A 19,254-nucleotide genomic window follows, 5' to 3' on the forward strand; every position below is an offset into this window, starting at 1 on the left:
GTTTGCCGTGGCATACGGAGCTCCATCGCAATCTTTAACACTGGTAGCATGCCGCGACAGCGTGGACGTGAACCGTATGTGCAGTTGACGGACTTTGAGCGAGGGCGTATAGTGGGCATGCGGGAGGCCGGCTAGACGTACCGCCGAATTGCTCAACACGTGGGGCGTGAGGTATCCACAGTACATCGATGTTGTCGCCAGTGGTCGGCGGAAGGTGCACGTGCCCGACGACCTGGGACTGGACCGCAGCGACGTACGGATGCACGCCAAGACCGTAGGATCCTACGCAGTGCCGTAGGGGACCGCACCGCCACTTCCAAGCAAATTAGGGACACAGTTGCTCCTGGGGTATCGGCGAGGACCATTCGCAACCGTCTCCATGAAGCTGGGCTACGGTCCCGCACACCGTTAGGCCGTCTTCCGCTCACGCCCCAACATCGTGCAGCTCCAGTGGTGTCGCGACAGGCGTGAATGGAGGGACGAATGCAGACGTGTCGTCTTCAGCGATGAGAGTCGCTTCTGCCTTGGTGCCAATGATGGTCGTATGCGTGTTTCGCGCCGTGCACGTGAGCGCCACAATCAGGACTGCATACGACCGAGGCACACAGGGCCAACACCCGGCATCATGGTGTGGGGAGCGATCTTCTACACTGGCCGTACACCTCTGGTGATCGTCGAATAGTGCACGGTACATCCAAACCGTCATCGAACCCATCGTTCTACCATTCCTAGACCGGCAAGGGAACTTGCTGTTCCAACAGGACAATGCACGTCCGCATGTATCCCGTGCCACCCAACGTGCTCTAGAAGGTGTAAGTCAACTACCCTGGCCAGCAAGATCTCCGGATATGTCCCCCATTGAGCATGTTTGGGACTGGATGAAGCGTCGTCTCACGAGGTCTGCACGTCCAGCACGAACGCTGGTCCAACTGAGGCGCCAGGTGGAAATGGCATGGCAAGCCGTTCCACAGGACTACATCCAGCATCTCTACGATCGTCTCCATGGGAGAATAGCAGCCTGCATTGCTGCGAAAGGTGGATATACACTGTACTAGTGCCGACATTGCGCATGCTCTGTTGCCTGTGTCTATGTGCCTGTGGTTCTGTCAGTGTGATCATGTGATGTATCTGACCGCAGGAATGTGTCAATAAAGTTTCCCCTTCCTGGGACAATGAATTCACGGTGTTCTTATTTCAATTTCCAGGAGTGTACAATTGTAATTTCCCATGGGTATACTTATCTGTTTGACGTAGGCGACTTGTTGGGGTGGGGGAGGGGGGGGCAGGTCCACGCGATCTGTTGACGTCTGACGTTAATTTACCCTTACACTGCCAGTTAATAAGGAAAGAAATTTTATGTAACTTTTTTATAATTGTTTATTTTTCATTTGCAGCGCAAATAAAAATATTTACACTGGGTAATAATTCCTAGGTGGCTGATATCAATGTGGCCACCATAATACTATTTCAAGCGAAAATTCACCTCCACTTCGAGTGACACACAGTCTGTGTGAGCTTATCTGTGTGAGCTGTCAGCCATATACTGCCTCCATTCAGCTGAGGCATCTCCGTCATTGCTACGGCATCAATCAAGACAGATTTAATTAAGACATCATGGCCTTTAGTCAGTTTACATGTCTGACGGAAGAGATACCTCCACACACATGTAACTAGTAAGAAGGCTCACGAAAGTTTCAGTGTTGTTGCACACTACGTCCGAACTCTTGCGGGATTCAGGCAAAAGCTGCGAGCAAAGCGGTTAATGGGCAGTGGATGCTGCTAGCGTGTGACAAGTTGAGAATTTTAGTAGGCTGAGAAGCGTGTGCGGATTGCCGAGGCCGTTAAAGCGACCGCTCACAAAGAGTGGGAAATTATAGTTCGAATCCCAGTCCGGCACAAACTTCACTTGTCACCGTTGAATTTATTTCAATGCCTAGCTGCGTCCTATGTCTTTTTTTTTTATCACAGAGTGGTGTCTTTGTGCCCGAAAGTTCAGACAGTACAAATATGTGATTGCTGTATTCTTTTTATATTTTAACATAGTGATATTTCCTTGTAAGTACATTTCTTGTGAATTTGAGTCGATTTAGTAGTAACTGAAATAACATTATATACCCACTCAAGTCGCGAGCGGTCGTCTCATTTCTCCTCCCCAACTCGTTGCTTCACTTTTTTGTCAGGCATAGCGTTTTATGGCAGTGTCATATACGGCTGTCGTACACATGTCACAGCTATCTACTGGGCGTGGTGTCATGTGGTAAGAAACTGTATTTCACTAAATCACTCTAGCCGAAATCAGGGATTATGCCTTTGAAATAGCATGGCTGTTTCCCTTCTTCGTCCTTCTCCAGTGAGTGATAGTACTCAGTCTCCAATGACTTCATCATATATATGACGTTAAGTCCTAGTCTTGCTTCCTTCAGCGCTATTGAAGCTAATGTAAGGGCTGTGCAGCATTGGAACAGGATCGTCACACCCGTAGTTCAGCCCTACACTCAACATTTCGGCGATCGCTTTATCTTTCAGGAACAAAATGCGCAAGCACGTTCCGCCCACGTCATGAATGCCTCCCTCAAGGAGGCAGCGATGAACGTAATGGAGTAATCTAAGGTATTTACTGACGTATGACTGACTAATCATCTTTGAGACCAGCTGACTCTAGTAGTGCGACATCGCTGTAATCCTGATCATGTACTATATAACCTCAGAACGTCAGTCTTCGTCGAGTAGGATAGACCTTAGCATCAACATATCAACTAATTTGTAGATAACATGCCAAGGAGGTTCCTAGGGCTCTACAGTGTATGGGGTGGAGCAACATGGCACTGAATGTCATTCAGGAGTGGATTTGTACTTGACAGATGGGCACTAACAAAGAGACTGCCTTTATTTTGATTATTCCTTTGTTTGCATTTCACTGCAACGTTATTTCGTTTGTGTCTGAAGGATTATTCTGTCATTCTCTGGTCCCCTTGCATCATAAACGCACACACTTTCGCAGATATACAGCTGACGCAAAATTTTTTTGAACTCCGTACTATTGGACATGACGGCAGAAATCGTAAAAGAAGAGTGTGGTTAAGGCGCTGAGAGAAGGGGCGGTTGTAGCAAAATTTGGGAGCCTCACGTAAGACGCAAGACCTGCGAAGAGATGCGCGTGTGGAGGCGGTGGCAGCAACAACAGCCGTCACCTGGAGGGGGTTCCCTCACCTCGTCAGCCCTCGCACTAATTAGGACCCGCCACGAGCACTCCGTGAAACAGGGGTGGGCGCGGCCCCATGCGCTCCACAGGCAGCTGCACCACGGCAAAAGCTACCACCGCAACAACGAGTTTCTGCATCACCATATGCATCTGAACTGTAAGGTGCGTGGCGCAGGGTACATGAGGTACCAGAATCAATTCCCTACATCTCTCTTGGTGCATTTTCAGGTGGTGGCAACGCTTTGACTGGGTCCGCACCTGTAGAATACGCGTCGTAGGAAAAGAAGTTCTACCGAACAGCTACTGGGCCCAGTAACAGACCCTTGGTCTCGGTGTATAACGCGCAACTGGACGTCCACTGATTGGCAACAGGACGCCTTTTCGGATGAATCACGTTTTATGCTGCATCGGAAAGATGGCCGTTCGCTTGTGCGTCGTAAAACGTCTGAGAGCAAACGCTTTGCAACCAGCAACAATCGTCGGAAGGGTCCAGGCCACAGAAGTGAGCGTAGCGATCTCGGCTGTGGCATTCCCTGGATGATCGGGATGTGCTATTTAATTACACCGGTACTGCCGTGCTACTTCTAGCCTTCGTCGCGCCCTTCAACTAAAGTTAGCTTGGGTGTATAACGTGCCGATCGGGGTATGATATTTAATTACACCGCTTAACTCTCTAAGGCACAACAATATGAAACGAAGTATAAATTAAAAATTCTTCACAAATATAACGTTTATTGTCGCAGTAAGAAAAGCATATAAGAAGAAATTGTCAGAGTATATAATCATTTGTTTTGAGGAGACGGTTGCGCTTTGGAATATAAACGTAATTTTCTTCACGAAATTTATTTTTATTATCACAGTAAGCAACGAATATAAGATGAAATTCGCAAAGCTAAACCGTCAGTAGTTTCAAGGAGGTGTCTTCGCTTTGGATCGACTGGGGCATACCGTATTCGACAACCCATCTTTGCATGTGACATATTTGAAAGCAAATTCGCAATTTTCGTAGACAAAATCATACATCATGAATTCATGAGGAATCAAACAAATTAGAGTCCTAAATAATGAGCAAAAAGGGTCTAAAATTTAATACATTTTATATCACAACTACATACTCTCTCAGTGGTTTCATTTCGATAACGTTTATAAAATCAATTGTGCAAACTCAGATGTACGATGCAGTAACTTAGATATACTTAGTTTCATTGTGAATGATCTCCTCTATACGGCCACTGCGGAAATAAAAGCATGTCAGAATCCCCTCCAATCATGTAAACAATCTCCGCGTCGGCGGTTGCTTTGAACGCTTTAACTGACTGCTACAAGGTGCTATTTGCTTAGAAGTACCTCATTATACCACTAAAAGTCTCTGTCTTGCATTAGCATCTGTGGTTTCATGTAGAAGGCAGTGGTACATCCAAATAATAATAATAATAATAATAATAATAATAATAATAATAATAATAATAACAAAATGATGGTTTCAGACAGAAATCTCGGGGGCTCAAAGGGTTAATCAAATGTTAAGACCGTGAACGTATCAGACTACCCAGCGCCATGTTACAACGAAAATTCTGCATGCACACTCAGCTATGGAAGCTTACTTTAGCGTGTTTTCGGAATTTTTATATCGGAATTTTAAAATAGAGAAAAACCGATTCTTGTTGAAATGATAAACGAAAAGTTGGCCAAGGCAATATCCCTGATACACTCACCTACAACACAGCATAACAAAATGGTAAAATACAATCATATGGTACACAATAATAGTGACAGTAATAATACATCCATGCTCACATGTATTCCGTCTACATTACTAATTATGCTTAGGCAACCCTGCTACAATAGTAAGAGATACTGTGCTGCTAATAGAAATTACCATATTACTCCAATCGCTAAAACATTTTCATGAAGCGAATTTGTATGACTTTAGCTGCCTAACGCACTTCTGTTGTGTGGTGGTACGTTGTAAAATAACAGAAAGCGAGTTCATGACACCGTCGTATAATGAAATCAGTTGGAAAGAAGTACGGAAATAGTCAGTGAGAAACTGCACTTGATAATAAATGTTTCATCTTAGCTGGACTGTTGCATTGTTCCAGTGGACGTCAGATATTTTGTGAAATTCCTGTGGCACATTTACTTCCCGTTCATAGAGTGCAATGCATTTCTTCTTCCATCCTTAACATGTCGCCACTAAAATTATGACAAGCCACTCTGCTCCTACAAATAGCACATTTTCATATCACTGCACTCCAAGCTAAACTCACGGCTACCTTAACAGCCAGTCACAGATGATCACTACTCGATGCTGTTACAATAAATAAAGTCTTTGCATAACCAATGTATTTATCTTACTAGCATAATAAATTTTTTTATGTACTTTTGTTTTCTTCACTACGCATTCAGTTGTTCCTGTGTCGTTCAGCTTTTGAGAGAAAGTATAACAAAAGTATTACACGGTGCAGTCACATTAATGTGACCACCGCAAATGGTCGACGCCAACGTGCAATAACCACTCACAGACGGCAGGGGGCAGCACTAGCAGTGTAGGGAATATAAAGCGTATCGGGGGTGGGTGTGCGGAAACAGTGCAGTGGTTGTTGTAATGCGAAAACGGAGCGATTTGTGCGTCCATGGGTGAAAGCATTTTCGAGACGGCTGAGTTTTTCAACGGTTAATGTGCTGCCGTGGTTATAGTATACCGTGCATGGCAAAATAGCGCTATCCAAAACCGGTCCGAGGTAAGGGTGGTGCGCCAAGGGCCATAGATGACAGGGTGAAAGACAGCTATGGAGATGTGTACAGGATGTAACAACAACGACTCTGTACTATTGTAAATAGAAGTACTTCCTTTCTATGATTTACTATAAAATTGTGTAACTGATGTTCTGATTTCATTTCTTTTTTGTTTCATGATATTATGTTAAGAGAACTGTAAATAAGTTTCAATGTGAATATTAATGTTTATGTCAAATATCAAGCAATATTGTATTAGAATTGAAATGTAACAAATGTTGAAACTTTTGTAAGAAGTTTAAAATTGTAACTGTGCATCTGGTCCATAGGTAGGCAATGTGTTAGGGTATGTAGAATGCAAAACCTCGGGTGAATACCCGATCTGTCAGGGAGCGGTAAAAGGTGGATGGCAGGCGAGCGCGGGAAAATGCGCGCGGGCACTGCACGGCACAACGGGCTCAGCTCTAGTAGTTGGAGTTTGGCACTGGTCTGAGCAACACCTTCTGGAGCGAGGAGCCTGTCCTGGAAGACGTAGCTTCACTGAGCCTCGGGTATGCCGTTCCAACGCTCACACAGCAGAGCAAAGTTCCATAGGCACTACATGGAAAAGTATTGCGACGCAACGAAGAATTAAAGTGCCGATACATCAGGAGCCATAGCTGTGGTTGTATGTGTGCTCTGTGCCTCGCCATCTCGCCGCCTGCCAACCGCCGCATCGATACTATCAGGTTGAAACTTTTAGTACTGTATTCATATGGATCATAGAGAGCGAACTGTGCAATAATAACCTAAATTTTACCAGAATTTTCCCATCATTTAATTATCCTCACAACTAACCTAGACAGAGTCCTTTCCAAATGTTGTGCAATCCGAGTGTCCCAAAATGATAATTAAAATTTGTGTTAATAATTATTATTTGCAGAACTAGTTATGTCAAAATGATGTTTAAAGAAATGTCTTGTTAATGAACCAGTAAATGAATAACGAAGGTCTAACGAAGTTGAAAGATAACTTTAATATTGATATAGTAATGAATTTTATTATTTCGAGACTGATATAAAGGTATATAAATGAGCAGCAAATAAGATGAAAAGAGTAGTAACTTATATACTGGAAATCTTGAACGCATAATAAATTCAGTAATCATTTCTTTTAATACAGTGATCATAACAGTTTCAGGGTCAGCCCCCTCTCTCCCTCCTTTTTTTCTTCATTTGAGCTCTGAAGTGATCTAAATTGGTTTGACCAGCAAAAGTTAAAGTCAATATAAAAGTCAAAATTTATCAGTGTTTTATCTTTATCAAAATTGACATTTTGTGTGTGGCACGAATGTGCTACTTGTATAGTAACCTATGCACGATTTTAATCAGATTAATAGACAGTATAAAGTTTTGCAGTGTACATTATAGTGTAGTGTTATGTATTCATCCATATCAGTACAGAACATAAAACTATCAGTTCAATAGATTTTCTGGTTCTAAAATTCGACTATATTATGCAGTGTTAAAACTTGTTGTTTTGCATGAATATATAGCAACTTGTATAGGGAAGAAACTCAGTTAACTCCTAATTAGTCTGGCGACCGTATTATTATCTAATCGGTAGCATCTTCTGGGTTGTTTTTGATCCATCCTGACGTGTAATTGCATTTAGAACTTACTTGACGGATCATTGTTATTACAGAGTAGATGTATGTCTGATTTGCCACCATTCAGGTACATGCGGTCGATATCTATACGTAAATCCTTTCTCATAAGGTGAATCCCGCTAACATACCATAGCATAGGCTTTAACGAGTACAGTGCCACGCGGAGGTTACAAGGAGAACAGAAGGAAGTGCAATTGTTGAGCAGCTGTCGGCCAAAATGAACCAAGGGGCTACCAACAGTTTCCCCTGAAAGACCATTCAACGAACGTTGCTGCGTATGAGGCTCCGCAGTAGGAGCCTGGTTCATGAACCTATGCTGACTGCAGTTGATCGGCGCGACGAAGTCTAGAAGCAGCACGCAGTACCGCAACTGGACGTCCGCTGATTGGCAACATGTCGCCTTTTCAGATGAGTCACGTTTCATGCTCCATCGGACAGATGGCCGTTCGCGTGTACGGTGTGAAACGTCTGAGAACAAACGCTTTGCAACCAGCAACAATCGTCGTAAGGGTACAGGCGTCAGGAGGGAGCGTTGCGATCTCGGATGTGGTATTCCCTGGATGATCTAGTCATTATGATAGACACAATGGATCAACAGATGTATGAATCTATCCTTGGGGACCATGTCCACACCTATATGCAGTATGTTTGTCTTCGGCACGATGGATCTACCATCAGACAGTGGAGCTTGTCACACAGCTCGCAGTGTAAGTGCATGGTTCGCAATGTACCAGGGTGAGTTTAACTACTCAGCTGGCCACCGAACTACTCGGAGTCCAATGTAAAATATGTGGGACAATCTCGAACGGGCTGTTCGTGCCAAGGATACTCAACCGAGAAACCTGGGGCAGTTGGCCTCGGGAGTGGAGTCAGCGTGGCTCCACATCCCTGTCGGTATCTTCGAGAACATCAATGATTCTCTGTCTCCATGTCTCGCTCTCCATTCAGCCTTTTGACAGGTGGTCACATTAATGTGATCGGACAGTGCAAAATTTGCAATTCAAAATTTTGCTGGCTGCGTAAACAGTTCCCTGCGCCACGTGCAAATGACCTGACTTGTTACATTTACAGAACAATAATGCACACACCAAATACGTCAAACTGAATTATTTAATTACACTGATAACAAAACGATCGAAAATTACAGAGTGTATTTCAGTTTTCAAAATGTGCGTATTAAATGTATGTTAATGTCTTTCTTGACTTGACGGTATCTTGACAAGTTTTCCTGAAATTTGTGAAATTCCCAGTGAATACCTTCAGCCAATACGAATGATTTCCACAAATCTGCCGTTGCCGAACACAGCCTCATGCAGAAACATACGATTACATTTGGCTCTACCTTGTTTCTACCCTTGTAGTTTCTGCTAGCCACCTTCCAGCTACTTCTCTACTATTCCACTCTCGAACAGCAAGCGAGAGAAACGAAAACTCAAATCTTTTGCGCACGAGCTCTGATTTCTCTTATTCTATTATATAGGTGAGTTCCAATAAAATATTTTCACGCTCAGAAGAGAAAGTTGGTGGTTGAAATCGGAGGATGGGAACTACGTCGAACATACTTCTTGCAATATATCCGAGACAAAAAAAAATTGAAGCCTACAGTAAGTGATATTATATTTTGATAGGTATCCACATCAAAGTCGAAGACTTGTTCGACGCATACAGTGTACACAAGTCACTGTTCCACGCATTTATTTCAAAGGATCAACGTATTTAATTATTGTGTGCGTTGTCTGTCAGTCTGTCGGATATGTCCGACAGAACGGATACCACACAGATACCACCAGCCCAAATAACTGTTTGTCCAGATGCAAATTACAAAATGTTTCAAGCAAATGTTCTTTAACTGTCAGGGGGACATCAATCAGCATGTTTGCCTTCGCTGTAGCTTTGTTTTTTACAAAAATATGAACAGCGGTATGACTTTTTTAAATGGCAACCTGCATGTTTGGTTCGGTAATTCATTTTCCCTCCTAAACACCTATTCAAAACGTATCACAGTGTGCCATTCACGGAAACACAACCTTATTAATTACTTAAAACAACATTCGGAGGCGGTGATGTTATGGTGTGGTGCTGTTTTTCATGGCGAGGGTTTACACCCATTATTGATTCGGGTGGCACTATCAAAGCACAGTCCTGCACTGATGTTTTAAGCACCTTCTTGCTTTCTACTGTTGAAGAGCAATTCAGATATGGCGACTGCATATTTCAACACGATCGAGCACCTGTTCATAGTGCACGGCATGTGGCGTAGAGGTTACATGACAATAACATCCCTTTAATGGACTGGCCTGCACAGAGTCCTGACCTGAATCTTATCCTTTGGGACGTTTTGGAACCCACACTTCGTGTCTTGCTTCAATGACCGTCATCAATACCTCTCCTCAGTGCAGCACTAAGTGAAGAATGGGCTGCCATTCCCAAAGGAACTTTCCAGCACCTGATTGAACGTATGCGTGCGAGACTGGAAGCTGTCATCAAGGCTAAATGTGGGCCACTATCATACTGAATTTCAGCATTACCGATGGAGGGTGCCACGAACTTTTAAGTCATTTTCAGCCAGGTTTCCGGATACTTTTGATCACATAGTGTATCTCTATTAGTAGGGGGGCATAAAATCAGCAAGACAGACTGTAATTTTTGCTAAAATAAACACACCAGTATCTGTACCTCAGTTGTGTTATTCTGTAGTTATTAATGGAAAGTTGGAATTTCCAAGGAACTTTAGTAAATAACATTTTGAACATACAGGGGATAGGCAAAGTAATGTGAACAGTGGTATTTATGGGATGGTTATGTTTGACGGTGAACAAAACAGGTAAGGCACGTGTCGTGGTGGACTGTGCGTTTTCAGTACGGACTAGGCGTCAGTGCAAGTTGTTTACGAGTATTTGCATTCAGAGGCCGAGGTCGACGTGCAAAGAAAGACCTAAAAGACTTCCAAATAGTACAGATTGTGGGGGCCCATTAGCTAGAGAATCTGTAACCAAGACAGCCAACTTAATGTTTCAAGAACAACTGTTTCAACTGACATGACAGCCTACACAAAACATGGAAAGACATCATCGTGACAACGTAATAGTGCGCGCAAATCAAAACTAAATGAGAGATCATCGTACGCTAACATGAATTGTGTCAAAACAACATAAAACTACAGCGGCTAAAGCAACTGCAGAGCTCAATAGCCAACTTCGAGACCCCGTATCTAAAGACACTGTCCGCCGATAACTCCATAAAGCGAATATTCATGGACGAGCTGCTACATCGAAACAGTTAGTGACGACAACCAACGCAAAGAAGAGTAAAATATCCTGGACTTCTCATCAATGGAAACACGCCATATGATCTGAAGCGCCAAAGTTTTCGTTATTTACAACATCGGAACGGGTTTCCGTCTGGAGAACGCCAAACGAAGCCTACAATCCTGATTGCTTAATTCCAACGGTTAAGCGTGGAGGTGGAAGTGTGATGTTGTGGGCAGCGATATCATGGCATTCTGCTGGTCCCATCGTTACTCTCAAAGGCTGTGTTACAGCCAACTATTATGAGAACATTTTTAATGATCAGGTGCACCCCATGATTCAAATGTTGTTCTCCAACAATGATGCCATATTTCAGGACGATAATGCACACATTCACACCGCCAGGAGAACACAATCGTGGTATGAGGAGCATGGAACTGAACTACAGCGTCTTCCCTGGCCAGCACAGCCCCTGGACGTGAACATTATAGAACCCTTGTGGGCGGTATTGGAGAGCAGACTCCAGAGCAAATTTCCACCTCCCTCTTCACTACAGGAGTTAGAGAAGGTTCTTATCGGAGAGTGGCATAGCATTCCACTGGAGACTATACAATCAGTATATGCCAGTATTTCAAGAAGAATCACAGCTGTATTACGTGCAAATAAACGATTCCAAATTAAGTACAAGTGGTCACATTACTTTGCATATCCCCTGTATATAAATTTATCATGATATTAAATTATTTTCATGGTACTGAAGTCTGTGAAAACCTTGTGTCTCCAGATTCTAAAGACAAGTAGCACTTATTAGAGATAATGCAAGGCATTTTAGATAAGCTTATTGGTTATTTTGATCATAAAGGCCTTTTTCAGTTTTTAAAGCCTCGAATACATCTTATGAGTAGCAGGCACACATTAACCAGAAGATTTGCGGTTTTTCTCTCTTGTGCAAATTATTTCTCCAGGTGGCTACCGTTTCACGATGGAATCTCTATATTTGTTAATGCCCCTTCAAGGCACAGTTTCTTTTCAACTGCCTCTTCTAGGAATGATACTACAGATCTGACTGCCTTTTATGGTTTGTGAAATGCTTCAATGAAGCTGTCATTGTTTCTCTTCTTCGCTTCCTCCACATCCATTCTAAAAATTCTTTTTGCCTGTAAATACTTTCTGTAAAACCTCTCCTTTGAGCTGGGACGTGTTGGTGCGTTGAAGCGATCATGTAATTGCCGTACAGTGAATTTTAATTTTTTTAGTTCACTTGTACATTACATTTTTTCTTTACTTGTTTTACCTGTGTTGTGGCATGCTTACAGGGCTTTTTTGGTCTTCTGGGGATAGATATAGTCAAATTTCGTTTCAATGAATTGGAATAACGTTTTGAAATCTATCAGTTGCTGCCGTTTCCTGTAATCTAGGCTGCCATTCTACTGCAGACAGTACTGTTTGAAAAGTACGTAATGTTTCCTTATTTATCATTCTTTTTGTGAATATATAATTAGAATGCGAGGGAACAGCAGGCTGATTATTAACTCCTTTGGATAACGTTCCATAACTAGTCACAATTCATTGGCTCAGCTGCCGCTGCTACAAACCTTGCTGTGTTGCGAACAGATTGGGGGAGGAATGGTTGAATTTCCTGATTGGTTTTGTTGTATTGCTGTGTTTTAAGTAATTTTACATATCCTGTTTGTTATTGTCTTTATTCATTCATTGATACATCAGGGTCCATTAGTCTCCTTCTGCTGAACATTCGCATTAACAGCCCTAAGGAGGTACTATAGGCCATTCGTGTGAAGTAAACAAATAATAAATCACGGCAGAAGAAAATCAACTGGTTCTAAAAAAAAAAAAAAAGACTCAGCACTCCTTTTGTAATATCGACCTGCTGTTTGTACTACTTAACTGCTAAGCGTTTGTGTAACCCTACTCATTTTAGAGATCCTCACCATCCATCTACATTCTGGAATAAAAACTAGTTAATATGAGCAATAGTGTGAGCTGGAAGTTGCATACCTGAGTTCAAAGATTATAATAAAATATGAGAGTTGTTAGTAAGGAACTGTTTTAGTTTTTCTATTATCTTGGGATTTCTGAATATCCACCTGATTCCTTCCACGTTAAACGTTTTTAGTGAAATTATACTAGGAACGTTTTCTCTGTTTCCACTTTAGTTACCTCTAGAATATTATAAATGAAAACTGGGTTCAAATGGAGAGGGGGAGGGGGGGCAGCTGTGATCGTAGATGGAATCCCTGGTGCTTAGGCTGAACATCATGTGACTCCTGCCACAAAAGGTCTCACTGTACTCTGGTGTGTCTGCGGCTACAGTTTTACTGCAATGGTCTCTGTTCTTCGCCGACTAACTCCAGCTTATGGTTTTCTTAAATTAGCTGTTTAGCTGATATTAAAATTAATTTGCTCAAATCACCCCATGGTTCTGCTTAAGCAACTCATCGGCGCGAACAGAAGACCGAGGAAAATTTATAATATTACATAAATTTGTCTATTAAATTTCCTGACTCGTTAATATTAACACAATCGGTCCACGACTGTTATCGTTGGGTTTTTTATTTAGCCTTCAGAATGTATCTTTGGTCGTAAATATTATTTGTTCATTAATTAAGTACTTTTTGCTTGTGAGGGACCGGATGACACAGTCGTTGAGGGCTCCCTCGCGGAAAAGTCTCTGGCTTACAGTTGTGGAAGGCTCTCTGTGATGTCCGACGTCTTCCTACCGTCACCTCCCGTGCAGTTCACTGAGCGTTTCTGCGCAACTTTCATGATGACTAAACGTATCTGTTACTAATCGTTCTGCTCTTCGTTTAAACATTTCTGTGTCTTCTGTTAACTCAAACTGGTAAGGCTCCCAGAAAAGATCAAGGACTGCTCCAACGAGGGTTTTGTAAGCGACCTATTTTACATTATTTCAGTAAATCTGAGTCCAGTATCTATATTCGACAAGGCCAGTTTTACGCGAATTTTTCACGCTGAATCACTCCACTCTGTTACGCAGTTGATGACTGTGACTGATGGCAGTGACTGATATCCGACCGCGAAATCAAATGATATCACATATATTTGCCTATTCACGCGAATTACATTATATTTTATTTTTATTCGTAGAGTCAGTAGTCAATCATTATAACTTCAGAAAGCCTTCCCGCATTTTACAGCAACATTCTAACGACACCACTTCCCTATACACAACCGCGTCGTCTGCAAAGAGTCACATAAAGATACAGTCTCCATGTGCCGTACCTTTTGTATATATTGACCAAGCCTTCCTATTAAGAACGGTGTACTTGGCCCTGCTTGCTATTTCAATCAAATTTTTAGTTTATGTGCTTTTCGTGACTCATTGCAAAGTTTGCGCTGTTCTCCCGCAAGAAAAAATAAATATCTGATAGCAAAAAAGTGTTTAGCTTTTACAATATCTGCATAAAAAATGCCTACACTGAGCATAATAAGGACGCAAATACTTGAACGTTTCTAATGAAAATTCTTTCAACAGCGAAAAAGGTGGATCTGTCGAATGACAAAAATAATTTTGACTTCATTTGGCCCTTGAGAAGGAAAAAGATACGAGAATAGTGGTTACAACTCCCTATTTACTGCCTTATGAATACTGTTTGATGTGTTGGTATGTGTATATTTTTTTGGCACCTAAAAATTTAAGTTTGTAAATGTTTGGACGTCACTTTTCCCATCTTTTCAATTCTCAACAGCGCGGAAGAATATACCATTTACAAGCATACTCTGTAAAGCACTGTGAAGTGCATGGCAGAGGTATTACACGCTGTACCAGTTATTAGAACATTTTCTCGTTCTATTCACGTATGAAACCTAAGAAGAATGATTACTTGAAAACCTCTGCGCTCGCTGCAGTTTGATCTTGTTTTCAGACAGATATGTTGGAGTTGAAGTATATTTCAGGAACCCTCACTTAAGCCAGCCGAGGTGGCCGAGCGGTTCTAGGCGCTAGAGTCTGGAACCGCGCGACCGCTACGGTCGCAGGTTCGAATCCTGCCTCGGGCATGGATGTGTGTGTTGTCCTTAGGTTAGTTAGGTTTAAGTAGTTCTAGGGGACTGATGATCTCAGAAGTCCCATAGTGCTCAGAGCCATTTGAACCATTTTTGAACCCTCACTTAAAGTAGTTTAATGAAATTTACTAAGTAGACTTTCTCGGGATAGCTGGCATCTATCCTCAAACATTTGTCCGTTTATGTTTTTCAGTATGTGCCTGATGCTCTCCCATGGGTCAAACAAACCTGTGACCATTCGTGCCGCCCTTCTCTGTGTGCGTTCAATATCTCCTGTTACTCGTATCTGGAAAGGCCCCCCACATCCTTCAGTAATATTCTAGAATCTGTCGCAGGAGTGTTAACTAATAATACTACCTAGCAGACTGAATGCATTTCTCTAGTACACCATCCAGGCTTTGGACAAAATCACCAAGCACGAATTTTGCTTTGGGCGTAATGAACGCATCTTCATTGCAGATTCCTCAATTCTGTTATTCTATTTCAATTTTTTGTGAGAAGAATCGTCCCTCATAATTTCACTATCATCGTTTCCGAGTGTCAAACTGCACAGCAGACAGCTCTCGAAACACAGGCTGTTTTGGCTCCGCAGTGTAAACAAAAACGACCACACGTGACGGGCAAGTCCCAGTTCAGGAATAATACGGCAGGGGCGCCGATAGCAGTCAGTCGAACCAAAAAAAAGTCACTCATATAATAGGGGCTGAAAGTAGGCGGCATGCATACGCTAAGCTGTAAATGTTACGTCACTGACCACAATGCACGTTCCGGAAATTGTGACGTCACGAGCGTCATGCCCACCACGTGATCCCCTACGCGTGCTGATAATCTCTGACCCACGTGCGTAAGTCCCGATCGGAAGCGCTTCTGTGGCTCATTAGTAGCTCCAGATCTGTTATCCACTAACAGGGGTGTCGATAATGGCGTCTTTGTCGTCTTAAAGGAATCCGTGACTAAAATCAACTCACCACGTCCCGTCTTAAAGATAACGAAAGCCTACGGCTGTTACAGCGTGTATTTAAGGCAAACCTGTTTTTCATTCTCATAGTGACGCTAGTATCTCCACTCTTATGCGACTGGCGCGAAATATGAATAGATATCACCTTTCAGATGTAGAAACATGCCTATCTACTATCGTTTATGTCGCACAACTCCTTCTGGGTGTTGTATTTTCATTTAATAGGTAATAAATAACTTGTCACAAAACATGTAAATGTTCAATACACTGAGGTGCATACAATAATTCTTAAGCTTTATGTAGCCAAGACTCATCAAATAGAAATACTATCTTACAACACTTATTTACAATGAACGCATTACGCACTAAATTCCTACAAAAGTCAGATTGTGCTAACACTTGTATAATTTGATATTACTACTAACATATGGGCATCACTTGGTTCTAGTTATATATTCATCTGTGGAGTATGAGATGGCGTCCAATAAATCTTCTAGGCTCCTCTTAAACTTTGATAGTGGTCAAACGTTTTGTGGCTATTGACAAGTTACTGAAAATCTGTGTTTCTGAGCAGTGAACTAAGTGAGTGACTAAGTCCTTGTGACAACTGTTCTTATTTTTATTACTGACTGCATATACTGAACTTATAGTTTCAGAAAGAGAAGTACTTGTAATGGCAAATTTAATTGAATAATTAAATATTCGGAAGCAGTAGATAGCATTCCGAGTTCCATAAACAGGCCTTTGCAGGATGTTCTTGAGTTCACACTACAAATTACTTTTATTACACGTTTTTGAACGTGCAATAGTTTAGCTTCAATTGATAAGTTACACCAAAAAATACTCCTGCATAACATTCTAAAATGCTAGTGAGCATAGTATGTCACCTTTTTTGTTTTTATATTACCTACGTCTGACAACAATCGCACTGCATATAGTTATTTAGGCGCTTAATGAGTTCTGCGTTATGCTTCTCCGACCTGAATTTATTATCAATATGTGATCCTACGACTTCAACACTGACAACTTCTATCTGTCTGTCCTCAGACATTAAAAACTCCTCGTTCTTGTACTTACAAAACATAAAATCGAGATCTGCGTAAATTTTACATCAAAATCTTGCGAATTTTGGCAAAATAAAATTCACAATTAAATCATTTAGTTTGTCTGGTACCCTTGCTTCGAAACTAGTGTGTCTGTAAGGGTTACGTTTAGATCTAATTGTAAACGTAATTAGTTTCTTGAATAACTTTTACAGAAGTCTTTCTTCCTTCATTAGCCTCACAGGACAATTTAAATTAATACTGCTTGAGGTTGTTTCCCTGCTTGATAGATCACAAGTGCCCTGTATCAAACTGTTTGTCTCGACTTCTCCTACACCATTGTGGTTCGTTGTGAACACTTATTGTTTATACTGTATCTCATATTTTGTTTCTTCTGATTTTGATATTTTTGTAGAAATTTTCGTTTCATATATTCTTAGCCGTCTACCCCCATGTCAATCTGGTTTAATCAGTATTTTGTAAACAGGATTTGGATCCAAACACAACAACAATCTGTGGCATTTGTCAACACTTCTTCCAGTCACGAAATCATACTGAAAATTGGCCTTCAGCAACATAGTAAATTGTAGAAATATTGATGCATAAGGCGCTTCGTAATTCTGAAGGGCATGGTTGTTTGATGCCACAGGAATGACGAACAAGCCACCATAATAAAAGAAGCCGCCACAGCTGAGGGGGGTGGGCGGGGGGAGGGGGCGGGGGGGGGGGGGGGGGGGGGAAGCGACAGCTGTGAACAGCTCTGGAGAGAGTTCTGTTAACTACTTACTAGCAGAGTGACAGGAGCAACAAATACAGGTGACCAATGACTGTAATAAATAGTTCGGCGATAACGCCACACAATGCTGAGGTGGAGCAATATGTCTGTCTTTCGAGCTCATCGAAAATAAGCGAACATTATGAAAAGTTTTCGTTTGTTTTTCAACTATCTAAAACCACATAAAACGTCATATACCTGAAACATTGGACAAACCAACGACTACTAGGTAAGCAGGAATAAATCCACGAGAGTTGCGTATTTGAGGGTATCCTTAGAGCTCGATTTCTAGGTAGAGCTCGAACGACATCGTTTCTACCAAGATGTCAGAGTAAATGAGCACGTTCACTAAGCACAAATGGCCAGTTACGCACGCTAAATCATTGTAAGTGCACAAATTAATGTGGCTACATTACCCGAAGTATACAGGGCGCAATAAAAACATACAGCACAAATTGCAGGACACATTCCTCACATGTTGTTGTTTTTGGGGTCTTCAGTCCTGAGACTGGTTTGATTCAGCTCTGCATGCTACTTTATCCTGTGCAAGCTTCTTCATCTCCCAGTACCTACTGCAACCTACATCCTTCTGAATCTGCTTAGTGTATTCATCTCTTGGTCTCCCTCTATGATTTTTACCTTCCACGCTGCCCTCCATTAATAAATTGGTGATCCCTTGATGCCTCAGAATACGTCTTACCAACCGATCCCTTCTTGTAGTCAATTTGTGCCACAAACTCCTCTTCTCCGCAATTCTATTCAATACCTCCTCATTAGTTATGTAATCTACCCACCTAATCTTCAGCATTCTTCTGTAGCACCACATCTCGAAAGCTTCTATTCTCTTCTTGTCCAAACTATTTATCGTTCACGTTTCACTTCCATACATGGCTACACTCCATGCAAATACTTTCAGAAACGACTTAAATCAATACTCGATGTTAACAAATTTCTCTTCTTCAGAAACGCTTTCCTTACCATTGCCAGTCTACATTTTATATCCTCTCTACTTCGACCATCATCAGTTATTTTGCTCCCCAATTAACAAAACTCCTTTACTACTTTAAGTGTCTCATTTCCTGATATAATTCCCTCAGCATCACCCGACTTAATTCGACTACATTCCATTATCATCGTTTTGCTTTTTTTGATGTTCATCTTATACCCTCCTTTCAAGACACTGTCCATTCCGTTCAACTGCTCTTCCAAGTCCTTTGCTGTCTCTGACAGAATTATAATGTCATCGGCGAACCTCAAAGTTTTTTATTTCTTCTCCATGGATTTTAATACCTACTTCGAACTTTTCTTTTGTTTCCTTCACTGCTTGCTCAATATACAGATTGAATAACATAGGGGAGAGGCTACATATCTGTCTCACTCCCCTCCCAACCACTGCTTCCCTTTCATGTCCCTCGACTCTTATATCTGCCATCTGGTTTCTGTACAAATTGAAAATAGCCTTTCGCTCCCTGCATTTTACCCCTGCCACCTTCAGAATTTGAAAGAGAGTATTGCAGTCAACATTGTCAAAAGATTTCTCCAAGTCTACAAATGCTAGAAACGTAGGTTTGTCTTTCCTGAATCTTTCTTCTAAGGT

This window comes from Schistocerca gregaria, chromosome 7 (assembly GCF_023897955.1).
Source record: "Schistocerca gregaria isolate iqSchGreg1 chromosome 7, iqSchGreg1.2, whole genome shotgun sequence".
Classification (NCBI taxonomy): domain Eukaryota; kingdom Metazoa; phylum Arthropoda; class Insecta; order Orthoptera; family Acrididae; genus Schistocerca; species Schistocerca gregaria.